Genomic DNA, 15,449 nt, shown 5'->3' on the forward strand with positions numbered 1-15,449 from the left:
GTACTGCCTTTCAACTACTCAATTGTACTGTAATAGCAAAATGTACTAATGTATCGTCAGTTAATGTATGAGTTGTACTCTTAACGTTCGTAATGTTATGACAACTGATGTGTGTAACAGATGAAAAGAGAAAAATAATGAACATGGATCACACATTAAATATGTTAGTAAATTTACAACACTAATGGTAAGTTTACGATAGCTTACAGTGATGATCAAAGCTCAGTCATAAATGAACGTTTCTCTGGTGAATGGCAAAATCTCTTGCTGATACATTTTTGAAAGTAGTTGAACATAGCTCGTCACAGGAGGGCTCACAGGCCATTAAAATAGTGCAATAATATTATATATTAACAGCAGGCAACAGTGCATTTTGAAAAAAGTGGCGATAATATTATCAAGGTTGCACATATACAATGAGAATGGAAACGCGTCAACAATCCTAAAATATTTTGAGATCACTGATAAAACGGCCGAGAAGACAAGAAAGGCTGCAAATCCGCTGTACATAACTCTATCAGCAGCGAGAAAGAAAAGTAATAAAGTAGATGTTTGCCTTCACCTTTCAAATCCGGGTACAACTATATCAACTAAACAGACAGCACAACGACGGCAAGCCTGAAAATTGGCCTTGATCCGTGGCCTTGGCCATTGATCCATCTGTACCAAAATACAATTACTTATTTATAAAGGCTACGACGTCGGCCTCGCTGATTAAATGGCCCTTAATTCCTTGTTTTTTATTCTCATCCGTCATGACGGGAAGATGATGGCGGTTGTATCTAACCACGCTAGTTCGAAAATTATCTCCTCCAGACTGGATTAAGTCGTCTGAATAGCTAGAATAAAATGAAAAAGATGTCATTTGACTGAAACTTCCTAACCTCACTGCCCTAAGTTGTCTTAACCTCACTGCCCTAAGTTGCTGCTCATGGCTAAAACTGAGTAAAAAAAAAAAAAAAGTGGCCGGCCGGGAATTGCTTATCGTCAGTATGTTTCATTGCAGCTTTCGTGTCGAGAGCTGACAAAGAAAGGAAAGAGTGTGAAGTGAAGAGATCGAGGGAGGGAGGGAAGGAGGGAAGAAAGAAGAGAAGGAAGAAAGGAGGGAGGGATGGAAGGAAGAACAGAATGGGAGAGCGGAGGGTGAGATGGAGGAAAAAATGGAATAAGTGATAACTGCAGAGAAAGGTGGAAGTAGGGAGGCGGAAAAAAAAAAAAAAAAAAAAAAAAAACGAAATGAAGAAGGTCGAGATGGGAGAAGGAAAGGCGGAAAGGAGTGAAGAAAGAAGAAAAAGAACAAGAAGGGAAGGAGGGAAGTTAGAAAACAAGATAATAAAGGGTGGATGAAAACGAGGGGAAGAAAACCCGATGGCAAAGAGCGTTAAAAGGAGAGAATACAACTGGTTGTGCAAAACTGATGTAATAACTACTAACTAAAACAAGATAAAATTACTCTTACATTAATTTGAAGCTCACTGTATACAGGAAAAATATGTGAGAACCCGCAATTTTAAGAAACAATAAAAATTAACTGAAACATGAGTGAGGAATACCAGGAACACAGAAATATTGACAGGAAAATATAATAACAAAACGAAAGAATGCAACATGATCAGTATTATGTAAACTGTTAAAGAACCACGTGGAAAAAATGCAAAGGAAAAAGAGAGTTGTAAAGAAGAGATTAATAAAGCTGAGTGAGTGATGGAAAGGCTGAATATGAATGAGACACGAGGCGCGCCTGGGAGTTGAAAAACACCCAGATTGGAAAAAGGAAATATTATTTTTGAGAGAGAGAGAGAGAGAGAGAGAGAGAGAGAGAGAGAGAGAGGGAGAGGGAGTACATAGGGGTACACAGGAAGTACAGAAAACTGGAGGCCTATTGGCCCATGGCGCGGGTATCTCTTGGAAAAGAGACTAATTCTGCTAAGATCTAACCAGCATGTAACAAAAAAAGGATAGGGAAGAGGGAGGCTCTCCCTCACCCACCACACCATCCGGTCAACTCGGCAGGAAAGAGAGAGGATAGAAAACCAAGTTTTTTAACAAGAACAAGGTTGGAAGTTCAAAAGGAGTGGAATAACGGGATCGACTATACACTGTCATATCTGTTCTACAGATCTGTAAAAAAAAAAAAAAAAGTGTACACAAGATGCAAATGCTGTCGTTATTAATCAAACGTCTACCAGTCGCCAGCATCACTTCAACCTGTAAACAAACAGTAAGTAGTTAAATTCTTTAGTCTCCCCAAAATTGCCTAGCTGAACTTTTAAACGTACCGGTATCATTAGTTTTTGCACTAACTACCGTTGCTAGTAGCCTATTTCATTGTTTCACTACGCATATATTAAAGAAGTTTTTTCCTAAATCAGTGTTCCATCTTTTGCTTCAGAATCTCATTCCATTATTTCTAGTCAGAGTACCATTCTATATTTAGAACAAATTATCATATCATATATCTGCGGATTTATTAAGAATGTCAAATATTTGCTTTATTTCTCCTCTGAGTAGTCACTTTTTTCAGAAAAAAACCTATTTAGTTTCTTTAGTCGCTTTTCGCAAGGTAAATTTCGCAACGATGGGATCTGTTTTGTGGCTCTGTGCTACACTTTCTTGAGCCTGTCTTTGTCCATAAAAAGATTTGGGGACCACTGCTGTGCACAGTATTCTAGACGTTGTCTAACTAAAGACATATGAAGCTTAGAAATTGTATCGAGCCTTTTGTAATCAAAGTTCCTTGTGAGGACACTGAACATTTTATTTACCTTGTTATATATAAAGGAACGTTGTGGTGTTGATGTGGATGTGATAGGGAGCGTTATGAGGAACACACTGAGGTGGTTTGGCCATGTGGAGAGGATGGAGGGTGAAAGACTGACGAAGAGAGTGTATGTGAGTGAGGTGGAGGGGGGAAGAGGAAGGGGGAGGCCGAGGATGAAATGGAGGGATAGGGTGGAGAGATATATGAGAGAGGGGGGTGTGAGTTGGGAGCAGGGCAGTGAAATGGCGGGGGACAGGGCGACTTGGAGGCGATTTGTTTGTGGCCACCCCAAACGGGATTGAGGCGTCTGGCAATAGATAGATAGATAGAAACCCCAGTCACACACAAGCGAATCAAGGTCCAACCGCTGCGCGAGTCAAGGTCATAAAGCATTTTTTCATCGATCGTCCCTTGTTTTGCTGGCAACCTGGACTCTTTTGGGCGCTTGTGAGCCGCTGGGACAACTCGTCGGGCCTCATGACTTGCCAATATTCGTGCCACAGTTTTGTCGCATTCGGGAGTGTTGTACGTCAGTCGCGAAGCAGTCTTAGCTCAATCAGATGCATCGTGATTCGGTCATTGCGTGTCGTAATGCTGTCGCCGACAAAAAAAAATCAAACGTTACAACTGCATGTCCCTCATCAACTGACTAAACACAGGAGACGTCCATGGCTATGTTCTGGGTGTCATTGGTGGTCCAGGTGTGATGCCACACCTCATGGGTCAGTCGTGGGAGGGTCGTGGGGGTCTCGTGGGGGGTCAGGGTGCATTCCCCAAATGCATCATGCAGTCGTCTTGCGTTAGAGGGAGGTCGTGTCATGGTCGTGGCTGACAAAAATTTGTTAAATTTAAAATTTGGAGAATCGTAGCTCTGTCGCCTTGCAGTCACCTCGTGATCTTGTTGCATTCTTTACGACATCACGACCAGTCGTGAGGCCGTCGTGATGCGGTTGTGAGGCAATCGTGAGCAGAGCAGATTCGGGGCCAGTAAGAAGGTGTGGGAGCCAGCTAAGACACGACCTTGAGTCGCATGGCGTTCGGACCTTGAGTCACTTGTGTGTGACCGTGGCTTTACTGGCTATTATACACTGTTTGGAGTTTTTATGTCGTTACTGATAATAACTCCTGGATCCTTGTCCTTTACTTCCGTCAGCGGGGTATCAAACATATGGTATTCACATCTAATGTTTTTAATCGCCAATGTACATTACCCAACATATATCTACAAATAATTTTGTCTGCCATTTATCACTACAGTATATTAACATATCCAGGTCGTTCTGTACTGATTCACAGTCTGCTTTGGTAATTACTTAGCCTCCAATTTCCGTGCCATCTACAAATTTCACTACTTTAGTAGTGTAAAATAATGAAAGAAATTGGTCCTAGAACTTACCAATCCACGAACATAATTTGTCAGAGAGGCCGTGGGCTTTTAGTTTTTCTAGTAGTCTTAGATGGGAACCGTATCAAACTATTTCTGGAAATCTAGGTAGATGACACCCGTCGATATTATTGCGTCACAGTTACATGTGTGTAAAAAATATAAAAAATTCAGGCAGATTTGTGGGGCATGATCTATTACAACCAGTGCAGTGCTGCTTATCTCTTATACGATTATGTTTATTAAAGAGCACAGAAACTTCATCTCTAACATTTTTTTTTTTTTTTTCAAAAATTTGTATAGAACTGACATTAGGCTTATATGGGCGGTATTTTTGTCTTTTATCGCCGTTTTTTAAGATCGGTGATATATTAGCAAGATTAGGTGCTCTACACTCAGTTAACCCGCCCCGTCCCGACGACGTATGGGTACGTCACCACGATTTGCATTTGCCAGTCCCGGCGACGTACCAGTACGTCGTGCAATTGCAAGGTCGCTAATTTGCACAATTTTCAATTTTCGCACGTGATTTTTCGTATGTATACACGGGACACATTCCTCTATTCCTGTACAAGATACCAAGCAAGGACAATGCCTTACACTGCATAACCTCCCCCCTCCCCCCCTCACGCCATTGTCTTGGCAAAGGACCTGTTACCAGTGACCTGGCTAGTAAAGTTATTCAGGGCCAGAGTGATTCCCCAATCGATGACAATGTGGAGGACAATGTTTACATAGCATTAGAAGAAGAAACAGCCAGAAATAATGATCAGGTAGTGTGGCAAAAATAGGTCAGGTATGGTGATTAGTTAGTGAGTGAAACAATGCTTATTATGCCTTTATTACTGCTTGAAAACCAATATACTGTCATACTACATATACATTCGTACCAAGTAAATAAATAAATACCGTTTATGAGTGGATAAAATAGTTACCCTCCCATAGAACTCGTTTTCTTTGGTGCCAGCATGTTAGAAAACCCACTCAGGTAAGGAGGAACTCCTACCTGGATTGGGCACTTTAAACCTCAGGTGAGCGATTTCTCTATGAATTTTCGATGTTTCTCACCAAAAGCGAAGGTTTTAGCCAAAAAAAAAAAAATCGAAAATACCTCGGGACTGGGGGATGTCGGAGGTGCGGAAAACCTCGGGACGTGACGGGTTAATGATTTATGGAATATTTTAGTTATAGGAAAGGCTAACTGTCAATAACAGTTACGCAGTATGCGAGAAGATAGCTGATCTGGACCAGCAACAGACACGCAGACCAGAGAGAGAGAGAGAGAGAGAGAGAGAGAGAGTTACTGTATATCATCATCATCATCATCATCCAATCCCACGTTGCCCCACGAGGAACATAGGACCCCCGGGCTAGGCAAGTTGGTCCTGACATTTAAGATGAGTGTGACCAGCCGCACTCATCCCTGAGTGGCATTACGTGGGCAATAACTCCAACCATCCCTTGGACATAAGCCTTCACCGGCTCAATCCGACTGGAGTGCCGCAGTTACCCACTAAATCACCAGACGCCATAATTTAGTTATATGGTTACCACCCAGCGTAGTAAATGGTTTCCTGGTGTACAGGAAGCTATTCGGCTTGTCACTCAGTGTAGTGTCACCCATAGATAGAAGGAACAGGAAAGAATGAAGGAAAGACAGTCAAAAGATGGAGTGTAAAGTCACCCGTTTTGGAGAAGGACGAGGAACGAATGAAGTAAAGTAAGACAGAAAAGGAAGGAAGGAAAGAAGGAAGGAGAGGAAAGGAAGAAAGGGCAGACACCTGAGAGCAGCACTACATCGACTGAGTGGACGGCGAGTAATTATCATTACCATAAATGCATACTACAATGCCTTTATAAATGACTACTGAGACTTCCTTTGATTGAAGATATATTATCTGATATCAGTATAAATAAAATATCAAGGTGTACCAAATCACTGCCCCCCACCCCACACGCACATAAATACACAAACTGTTCTCCCATCTTCGCCAAGTGTGAGTTATATCAAGAGCAACGACATCTGCTTACAGCTGCTTGAGTTTCTTCGCTAACAAATCCATGAACTAACAGATTCTAATAAACCCTGAATTTTCCTAATGTCAGAAAAAATATTATATTTACTTATCAACGGCGGTATCCATAAACAGTTGCATTAAGTCAGTCAACGGAATACCTCAGTCATTTTTTATCACTTTAATTTGAAAAACGATTGTTTGATGTATTTCTTCTCTCATATAGTATCAAAACTGTTCCGAATATATGTGTGAACAGTTTTATCAGGATTTACCTCAAAATGCTTTAGAATAGTCATGTTGCAACGAAACACTTTCGAATCATTTCCCCTTCACTACAAGAACCTCGTTCACAATTTGCACTTCCTATAGTCACGCGATTTATTTCACCTTTGGGGATACTTTTCATGACAGAGAAAGTATTTATTTAGCCATAGGTATCCCCATCACTACTATGTACTGGTACTGGAGATGGACATCTTCACGTGGTGGCATCGATATAGCCATGTGGCTCAGCTGTCCCATTATACACAAGTCACTCAGCTCCCTCCCCGGCTCCTACGAGGACGATGGTGGACGGCCAGAGAAGGGCAGCTTCAGCCTGCAGTCCACTGGGTCCACGTTTCAAGTGGGCCTGAGGCTACATCTGCTATAACTAATATCGTTCTCAGGTAAAGTACAAGATTGTCTGGAGACTGAAAGAATAAAAAAGAACATGATGTACTCAGGCTGAAGGACACAGTTATAACAGTAATTATATTATACTGTATCTTCTCTGAAGATGAAATAAATGTATTATTATTATTATTGTTGTTATTATTATTATTATTATTATTATTATTATTATTATTTTATTACTATTATTAGTATGTATGTAGATGAGGTGGAGGGAGGGAGAGGGAGGGGTAGACCGAGGATGAGGTGGAGGGATGGAGTTGAGAGGTATATGAGGGAGGGGGGAGTGAGATGGGGGGAGGGTAGTCAAATGGTGGGTGACAGAACGACTTGGAGGCGTTTTGTCTGCGGCCACCCTTTGCGGGATTAGGGCGTCGGGCTTTAGATAGACAGATAAATAGATTATTATTATTATTAACTCTTATTATTATTATTATTATTATTATTATTATTATTATTATTATTAATATGCTCTGGCTGAACAGTTTCCTTTGGCAGAATTGACCAGGAGCTGAACTTTCGCTGATTTAAAACAAGTGAGATGCAAAGTTAATTCGCTCAAGGCAAGTCAAGTATTTTACCAGTAAGGATAATCCACTACTGTCTATTTCATTTTTCGTTCATGCTACTAATGCTACTATTTTTTTTTTTTCTTTCAGTTTCCAGCTTTTTTCTTGTTGTCGCCTGTATTTATTCAAACTCTTCTTAGATTTCACCTGGAGAGTCAGATATAGAAGCCTAGAAGGAATAAATATTTACTTATCAACACAGGCTTTGAATGTACAGATGAATTGTTCCCTTTGCTTCCTGTCAGTAATGTGTCAGCTGATGTATTTAAATACTGTGCTATTTAACTGTGCTGGTGGTTTGCACGTTTTGATCGTTATACAATCATGTTTTGCACATCTCTTTTCAATAATTATACTTCATTTTATTTTTGAACGATAATTAATTTTTGTTCGTTACCACAACCCTCATCCTACCCTCTGTCTCCTTCTGCCTGAGTAAATTATATTCTAGCCTCGCTGTGTCCTTCTCTTCTCATCTCTTTACTTCATTATCATTCTTCCATTCCTTGCTGCCTTTCCTCCGTTCATACCCTTCTACTTTTGTGTCAGTGTTTCCATCTGCGTATCCTCCTCCCTCCCGTTCTCTCCTCCTGCAGCCTGTGTTATTAACGACTGTGCTACACAGATATTCCACCGTCTGCCTGGCGATGATGGTGTGTGGTGGTCGTGGTGGTTGTAGTGTTGGTTATGGTAATGTGTGGTGGTCGTGGTAGTTGTCGTATTAGTTATGGTAGTGTGTGGTGGTTGTGGTAGTTGCAGTAGTGGTTATGGTAGTGTGTGGTGGTCGTGTTGGTTGCAGTAGTGGTTATGGTAGTGTGTGGTGGTCGTGGTTTTTGCAGTAGTGGTTATGGTAGTGTGTGGTGGTCGTGGTTTTTGCAGTAGTGGTTATGGTAGTGTGTGGTTGTCGTGGTGGTTGCAGTAATAGTTATGGTAGTGTGTGGTGGTCGTTGTGATTGTAGTCGTGGTTATGGTAGCGTGTGGTGACAGTGGTGGTTGTAGTAGTGTCTGTGGTAGTGTGTGGTGGCAGTGGTGGTTGCAATAGTGGTTATGGTAGTGTGTGGTGGCAGTGGTGGTTGTAGTAGTGGTTATGGTAGTGTGTGGTAGCAGTGGTGGTTGCAGTAGTGGTTATGGTAGTGTGTGGTGGTCGTGGTTGTTGCAGTAGTGGTTATGGTAGTGTGTGGTGGTCGTCGTGGTTGCAGTAGTGGTTATGGTAGTGTGCGGTGGTCGTGATGGTTGCAGTAGTGGTTAAGATAGTGTGTGGTGGTCGTGGTGGTTGCAGTAGTGTTGTGGCAGTGGTGGTTGTAGTAGTGGTTAAGGTAGTGTGTGGTGATCGTTGTGACTGTAATTGTGGTTATGGTATGTGTGTTGGTTGTAGTTGTGCTTATTGTAGTGTATGGTGGTCCTGGTGGTTGTGGTTGTGTATTATGGTGTAGTCATAATTATGATAGCGTGTGATGATTGTAGTAGTTATGGTAATGTATGGTGGTCCTGGTGGTTGTGGTAGTGTATTGAGGTTGTAGTCATAGTTACGATAGCGTGCCATGATTGTAGTCGTGGTTATGGTAGTGTATGGTGGCTGTAGTTGTAGTCATGGAAGTGTTGATGGTTGTAGTCGTGGTTACGATAGTTTGTGGTGATCGTGCTGGTTGCAGTAGTGGTTATGGCTGTATTCATGGTTCTGGTACTGTGTTGGGTGTGATGATTGTGGTACTGGTTATGGTAATGTGGTGGTTGTAGTCGTGGTTATGGTACTGTGTAGTTTTAGTGGCTGTAGTTGTGACTACGGTAGTGTGTGGTGGTTGTAGTCATGGTTATGGTAGTGTGTGTTAGTTGTACTCTTTGTTGTGGCAGTGTGTGGTAGTTGTTGTCGTGGTTACGGTAGTGTGTGGTGGTTGTAGTCGTGGCTATGGTAGTGTGTGGTGGTTGTAGTCGTGGCTATGGTAGTGTGTGGTAGTTGTAGTCGTGGTTACGATAGTGTGTGGTGGTTGTAGTCGCAGGTATGGTACTGTGTAGTATGTATTTTTTGTTGAGTCAGTGTGTGGTGGTTGTAGTCGTGGTTATGGTAGTGTGTGGGGGTCGTGGTGATTATAAGTGGTTTGGTATTGTGTGGAGGCCATGGTTGTTGTAGCAGTGGTTATGGTGGGGTGTGGTGGTCGTAGTGGTATCTGACATAGTTATGATAGTGTGTGGTTGTCGTGGTGGTCTTAGTCATGGTTATATTGCTGTAGTGGTGGTCGTGGTGGCAGTACTCGTTATGGCGGTGTGTGCTGGTGGCAGTCCTGGCTATGGTAGTGTATGATGGTCGTGGTGGTAGTACTCGTCGTTATGGTGGTGTGTGCTGGTGGTAGTCCTGGCTGTGGTAGTGTATGATGGTCGTGGTGGCAGTACTCGTCGTTATGGTGGTGTGTGCTGGTGGTAGTCCTGGCTATAGTAGTGTATGGTGGTCGTGGTACCAGTAATTGTACTTGTTGAGACGTTGTCATAATTACTGTGTCCATGAACTGGTAGTATTAGTGACACCAGGAGGATGTGTGTGAGAAATATTTAGGTGAAAATGACAATATGAATGTTAATGTGGGTGTTTTGTGTGAATGATGAATAACGGATGTTAATCATTATACAGGTCTGCAAAACAAACACACACACACACACACACACACACACACACACACACACACACACACACACACACACACAACTTCCAAGATTTAATGTTTTTTTTTTTTTTTTCTTATCGACTGCCATACACTGGTTCCTCCACAAAGTCTCACACTATTTAAAAATTTCAGCCATTATTTTTAGGAGGTCGGCCTCTCTCCAAAACGCATAAAGAAGAGCAGATATGTCTTTGGTATCAACTTAAAATACACTTTAAACAAGTACATGCTAATGCTTGGTGATGTTTTGGGCCACTACAAAGGGTTTTTAGGCCATTACATAGTAAAATTATTGCGGTGGAATCCCCTTTTTAAGGGTTTCATCACCGCAGAACTAGTTTTTTTTGTGTGTGTGTTTTTTTAAATGTGTCCGGCTGTGGGCAAAGGCTTCAGGGCCTATCCTAAGGACCAGTTATCCTCCTACACATCTCCAAATATCACCACTTCGGCGCTAACATCCACCATCCATACTGAATACATGCTCTTCCTTCTGCCTACGGGTGACTTTACACTCCCTCTTCCGTTCTTCTTTCCTTCATTCTTCCCTCTTCCTTCTGCCTAAGGGTGACTCTACACTGAATGACAAGCCAATTGCTTTCCGGGAAACCATTTACTACGCTGGGTGGTAACCATATAATCAAATTATGGCGCTTGGTGGTGCAGTGAGTAATTAAGGCGCTCCAATCTGATTGGGCCGGTGCAGATTTATATCCAAGGGGTGGTTGGGGTTTATTGCTCACGTTATGCCACTCAGGGATGAGTGAGGCTGGTCACTCTCATCTTAAATGTCAGGACCAATTTTCCTAGCCCCGGGCTCCTACGCTTCTCATGGAACAACAGAGGATTGGATGATGGAAGGTTGGATGGATTAACCTACATCACCATCACTACCACAACGACCATCTTCATCATAATCATTCATTCAGTCATCATCATGATCCTAATCATCATCAACATTTTTGTACTATTATCATTATCATCATTACTAATCTCCATCATCATTACTATCTTTATAACCACCACCAACAACATCATTAATCACACAACCATTATAATGAAGATCGTTATGCTTTCACTTATTATTATTATCAGAACTAACTCACATCACCACCACCATCACCATCACCATCAGCTACATTAGATCAAGGCCACCATTATAGTTCGCCCCTTTTAACTTAGCAAAATTTAACATAATTTTGCAAGAAATTATCCTTAGCTGAATGGCAGATCAGGGCAATATTACTGCACGACTCTGCTTCCTGTCCATAAAACTTCTTCGTGACCAACACCATATTCTACAGTCTTTTGTTACAAATCAGTATTCAAGATGGGAAGATGGCAATTTTAGGTCAGATTAAAGTGGACAGAGTATTAAAGCATTATAAGCAATAAGACAGGTAGAAGGAGATATGGAGAAAGGTAGAGCGGCACTATTATACCTGTCTAACATTTGTCACTAACTCCTCTGCCGATTTTTCGTTTTTTTTTCCTCTCTCTTTTTGTTTTCCCACCACTTCATTCATTCTTTGTTTCATCACTTTTATCAGCACTTTCTCATTTCTATTCTGATTTCTTCTTGTTCTCACAACTATACTTCCATACCTTTACTTTCTTTGGGTTATTTTCTTCATACGCCTTTTCGTTTTTTCGCCATTCGATTTTACGTCTTTTTTTTCTTCTTTTATATCTCCTTTGCTTGCTATTCTTTCTTTCTCCTCTATATTACAGCATCACAAGCTACAAGAGGTAGTAAGCGAGATGAAGTAAGTGGAGCGGCCTGGGACTCTACAAAGGTGTGCCCAATTAACACCTCTACTATTGGTATATCGTTTTCTTTCTTTCCTCCTTTCTTTCCTTCTTTCCTTCCCCTATATTTCCCTTTCTTTCTCGTCATCCTCCCTTCCAGATCTCTCAATTACCTTATTTGTTTCTCCTTTTTTTCTCTTTCTCTCTCTCCTTTTCCAACAAATCCATTTTCCTTCTTTTTTTTTTTCCTTTTTATTACTGTTTCACTATTCCTTTCTAATGCCTTCCTTCATTACATTACAGCAATAAAATCACAAGACAATCAGCAGGCAAAGTGAAGTAAGGTGTAGCGGCCTGACATCCTAACAAAGGTGTCTCGAGTTGCACCCTCTTGTTTCCTTGCCGCCTTTTACGTTTTGTTTTGTTTTCCTTTTCTTTTCTTCCTCTGTCCGTTCCACTTTATTCTCCCTTTCTTTCTTTTTCTGCTTTTTTTCTTTCTCTGTTTCTTGCCTTCATTCTTTCTCATATACTCATATTTTTTCTCTCTATCTTTTCATCTTTTTTTTTTTATTTCCCCGTTACATTCTTCATTAACACTCCTATTCTTCAGTCTCTCTCCATAAGAATTTTTTTTTGTTTGTTCCTTTGTCTTCCGCAATATCGTTCTTTTTCTCCCTTACTTTCTCTTTCTTTCTTCATTATATTACTGCATCACAAGCCACAATAAGGTAGGTGGTGAGATGAGGTAAAGTTATCATCTTCAATAGTACCTCATCGCATATCAACATCATCACTAGTACCATCATCACCATCATTATCAATATTATCGACATCATCATGATCATCATCATCATTACACATCTGATTAACATTATGCTCCTCACTAATACCAAAACCACTATCGTCATGTTTTATCATCATCACCATCACAATATCCATCATCATCACCATCGTCAACATTACCATCACCACCATCAGCCACATCGATCAATGCCACTACTATGTTTCATCATCACAAGCGACAAGAGAGGTTGGGGGCGAGATGAAGTAAGGTGTAGCAGCCTGGGACTCAACTACAGGTGTACCAAGTTAACACCATGACAATTTATGATTAATTTGCTTTATCTCTCATTCTTTCCTTCTTCACTTTATGTGTTGCCTCATTCTCGTTCTCTTTTAACTTCTTTCTTTCTCAGTTCTCTCTTTCTCTCCCCCTTTCTTCTTTTTCTTTTTTCCCTCAATTTTTTCTTTCACTTTTTTATACCTTTTGTTTTTCGTTTCCTTTCCTATTTTTCCTGCGTCTTTCATTTTCTCTACTGTAATGCACTTCTCTCTTTCTTTCTCCAACCATATCTTTCTCTCCTCATTCTTTCTTCACTATATCACAACGGTACAGCAACAACACAAGTAAGAGCCACGGTGAAGTAAGGTGCAGCCGCCTCAGACTGTAATAAGTGTCTGCAGTTCCAACCTTCTCCCATAATGGCTCTATTTTCTCTCTCTTGCTTACCTTGTGATATATTTTTCTTTCTTTTTTCATTTTCGCTGATGTTCCTTATGTTTATGGTCTCTTTTAATATTTTTTTTCTCCTGCTTTCTTGCTTCTTTTTCTCTAATTTTCTTACCTTTTTCTATTTCTTTTAACACTTTCTTTGTTTTACTCTTCTATCTCCCATTCATCGCCCTTTTCCTTACGAACTCACTTTACCATTCCACTGTATTCTGTCATTTCCCATTACTTCTTTCATTTTTTTTCGTTCTTATATTTTTCTTTGTTTCTTCCTCCTTTCTTCCTTCATTATATTACAGCATCACAAGCTACAACAGCGATAGGAGGCGAGATGTAGTAAGGTTATCATCACCAACACTAATCTATCCGAAGCCACCACCATCATCACTTCCAGTGCATCCACCACGACGATCATCATCATCATCATCATCACCATCGATACAGTTAACAAAATTCTTAAATCTAGTCATCATCATCATCATCATCATCTTCATCAGTATCACCTTCAGTACAAATAGGTACATTAGATCAGTCTGAAGTCAGTGGTAGGTGGGGGCGCCCATCATCCACCCACTTAGTGTAGCGGTACTCTGTTTTAGGGTAGCTGTACACTGAGTGGCAAGCCAAATGATTTCCTGTAAACCAGAAAATCGCTGACAACGCTGGGTGGTAACCTCATAACTAACCAATACATGTTCCCTATGTGAAAACAAGTAGTTTGGCGGAGCGTTACCGCCCCTCCCCAGAAAACAACTAACTAAAAATACAAACAAGAAGCTTCGAACCAGGACTGACCAACAGGTGATGACTAATGACCGAACAAAGGACATGGTACGGATTGCGACATGGAATGTACAGTAAGGGGTGCAAATGACGAGGTGAAAGAGAGAGAGATTGTCCAGGTGCTTGAGGGTGCAAAACTAGATGTATGTGGATTCACTGAAACTAAATGAGGAGGTGCAAGTGTGAGAGAAGCAGTGTATGGATGGGGCACATGCGCGGGAGTGGGTGAGAATGAGAGGGCTAAAGAAGGTGCGTGTGTATTGTTGTCTTCAAGAGATGGAAGGAGAATATAAGAGTGTATGGATCAGCTGGATCAAGGATTGTGCAGCTAAGATTGAAAGTGGGTGTACAAATGTTGGCGATTGTGTCTGTGTATGCACCAACGCAAGAACCTGCAAGTAGTACGAAAGAAGAGTTCAGGACAAATGTGGAAGCTTGCATGGAAAAGTTTGAAAGAACTGAGAGAGTGTTTTTGAGTGAAGAGACGAATGGAAAAGTAGGGAATGTGAAGGTGGATGGAGTAATTGGTGAGTGGGGTGTGCCTGCAGAGATGGATGAGAATGGCAGTGCTCTAGTGGACATTAATTTTGCGCAGGGAAGGGGTTGGTGATAGCCAATACCATCTTTATACTAAAAATGATCCACAGGTATACGTGGAGAGTGATAGAGGGGTGGGTGGTCAACTGAATAAATGGAAGGCAAAGATTGATCGTGTGTGTGTGTGTGTGTGTGTGTGTGTGTGTGTGTGTGTGTGTGTGTGTGTGTGTGTGTGTGGATGACAGAATCAGAAGGTGTGTTATGGATGCAAGAGCATACAGAGTTGGGGGAGTGGACTTTCAGACCACCACTTGGTGGTCGTGAAAACCAAGGTTCAAATGAAATGGAGGAAGAGAAGAAGGGAAGGACAGGAGGAAGTAGTTCATACAAGGAGGGTAGCAAGGTTGCAAGAGGATAAAAAAGGCAAAATAAAAGAGCTAAGTGGAGGAACGATTGGGTGATTATGATTTAGAGCAGATGGGGGACGTGGAAGGTGTGTGCAAGATATTCACATAATAAATCTGTGCAGCATGTGAGATGGTCTGTGGGGTGAAGAGAAGACGAAAGGGGATGCAACGAACAGCATGGTTGAATGCAGTGGTGAGACAGGCTGTGGCACAAAAGAAGAAAGCATAGTGTGAGTGGATGAGAAACAGGGATGTGGAGGAAGATGAGAGGTGGAAGAGAGAGTTACATGTAGAGAGAAGAGAGAGGTAAAAGGGGTAATAAAAGAGAGTAAGAAGAGAATGGATGAGAACTTGGGAAGGATTTGAGTATAAAGTGGAAGGAATGTAAGAAAATGTTCTGCAAAG

General features: G+C 41.3%; 1 pseudogene; it reads left to right on the plus strand.

The window, feature by feature from the left end:
- The first annotated feature begins 6,665 nt into the window (after positions 1–6,665).
- The window catches only part of LOC145418109 (KRAB domain-containing protein 2-like), an 88,830-nt pseudogene continuing 80,046 nt past the window's right edge, over positions 6,666–15,449 (plus strand).

This window comes from Coenobita brevimanus, chromosome 112 (assembly GCF_032717465.1).
Source record: "Coenobita brevimanus isolate Jiangsu-jjx chromosome 112, ASM3271746v2, whole genome shotgun sequence".
NCBI lineage: Eukaryota > Metazoa > Arthropoda > Malacostraca > Decapoda > Coenobitidae > Coenobita > Coenobita brevimanus.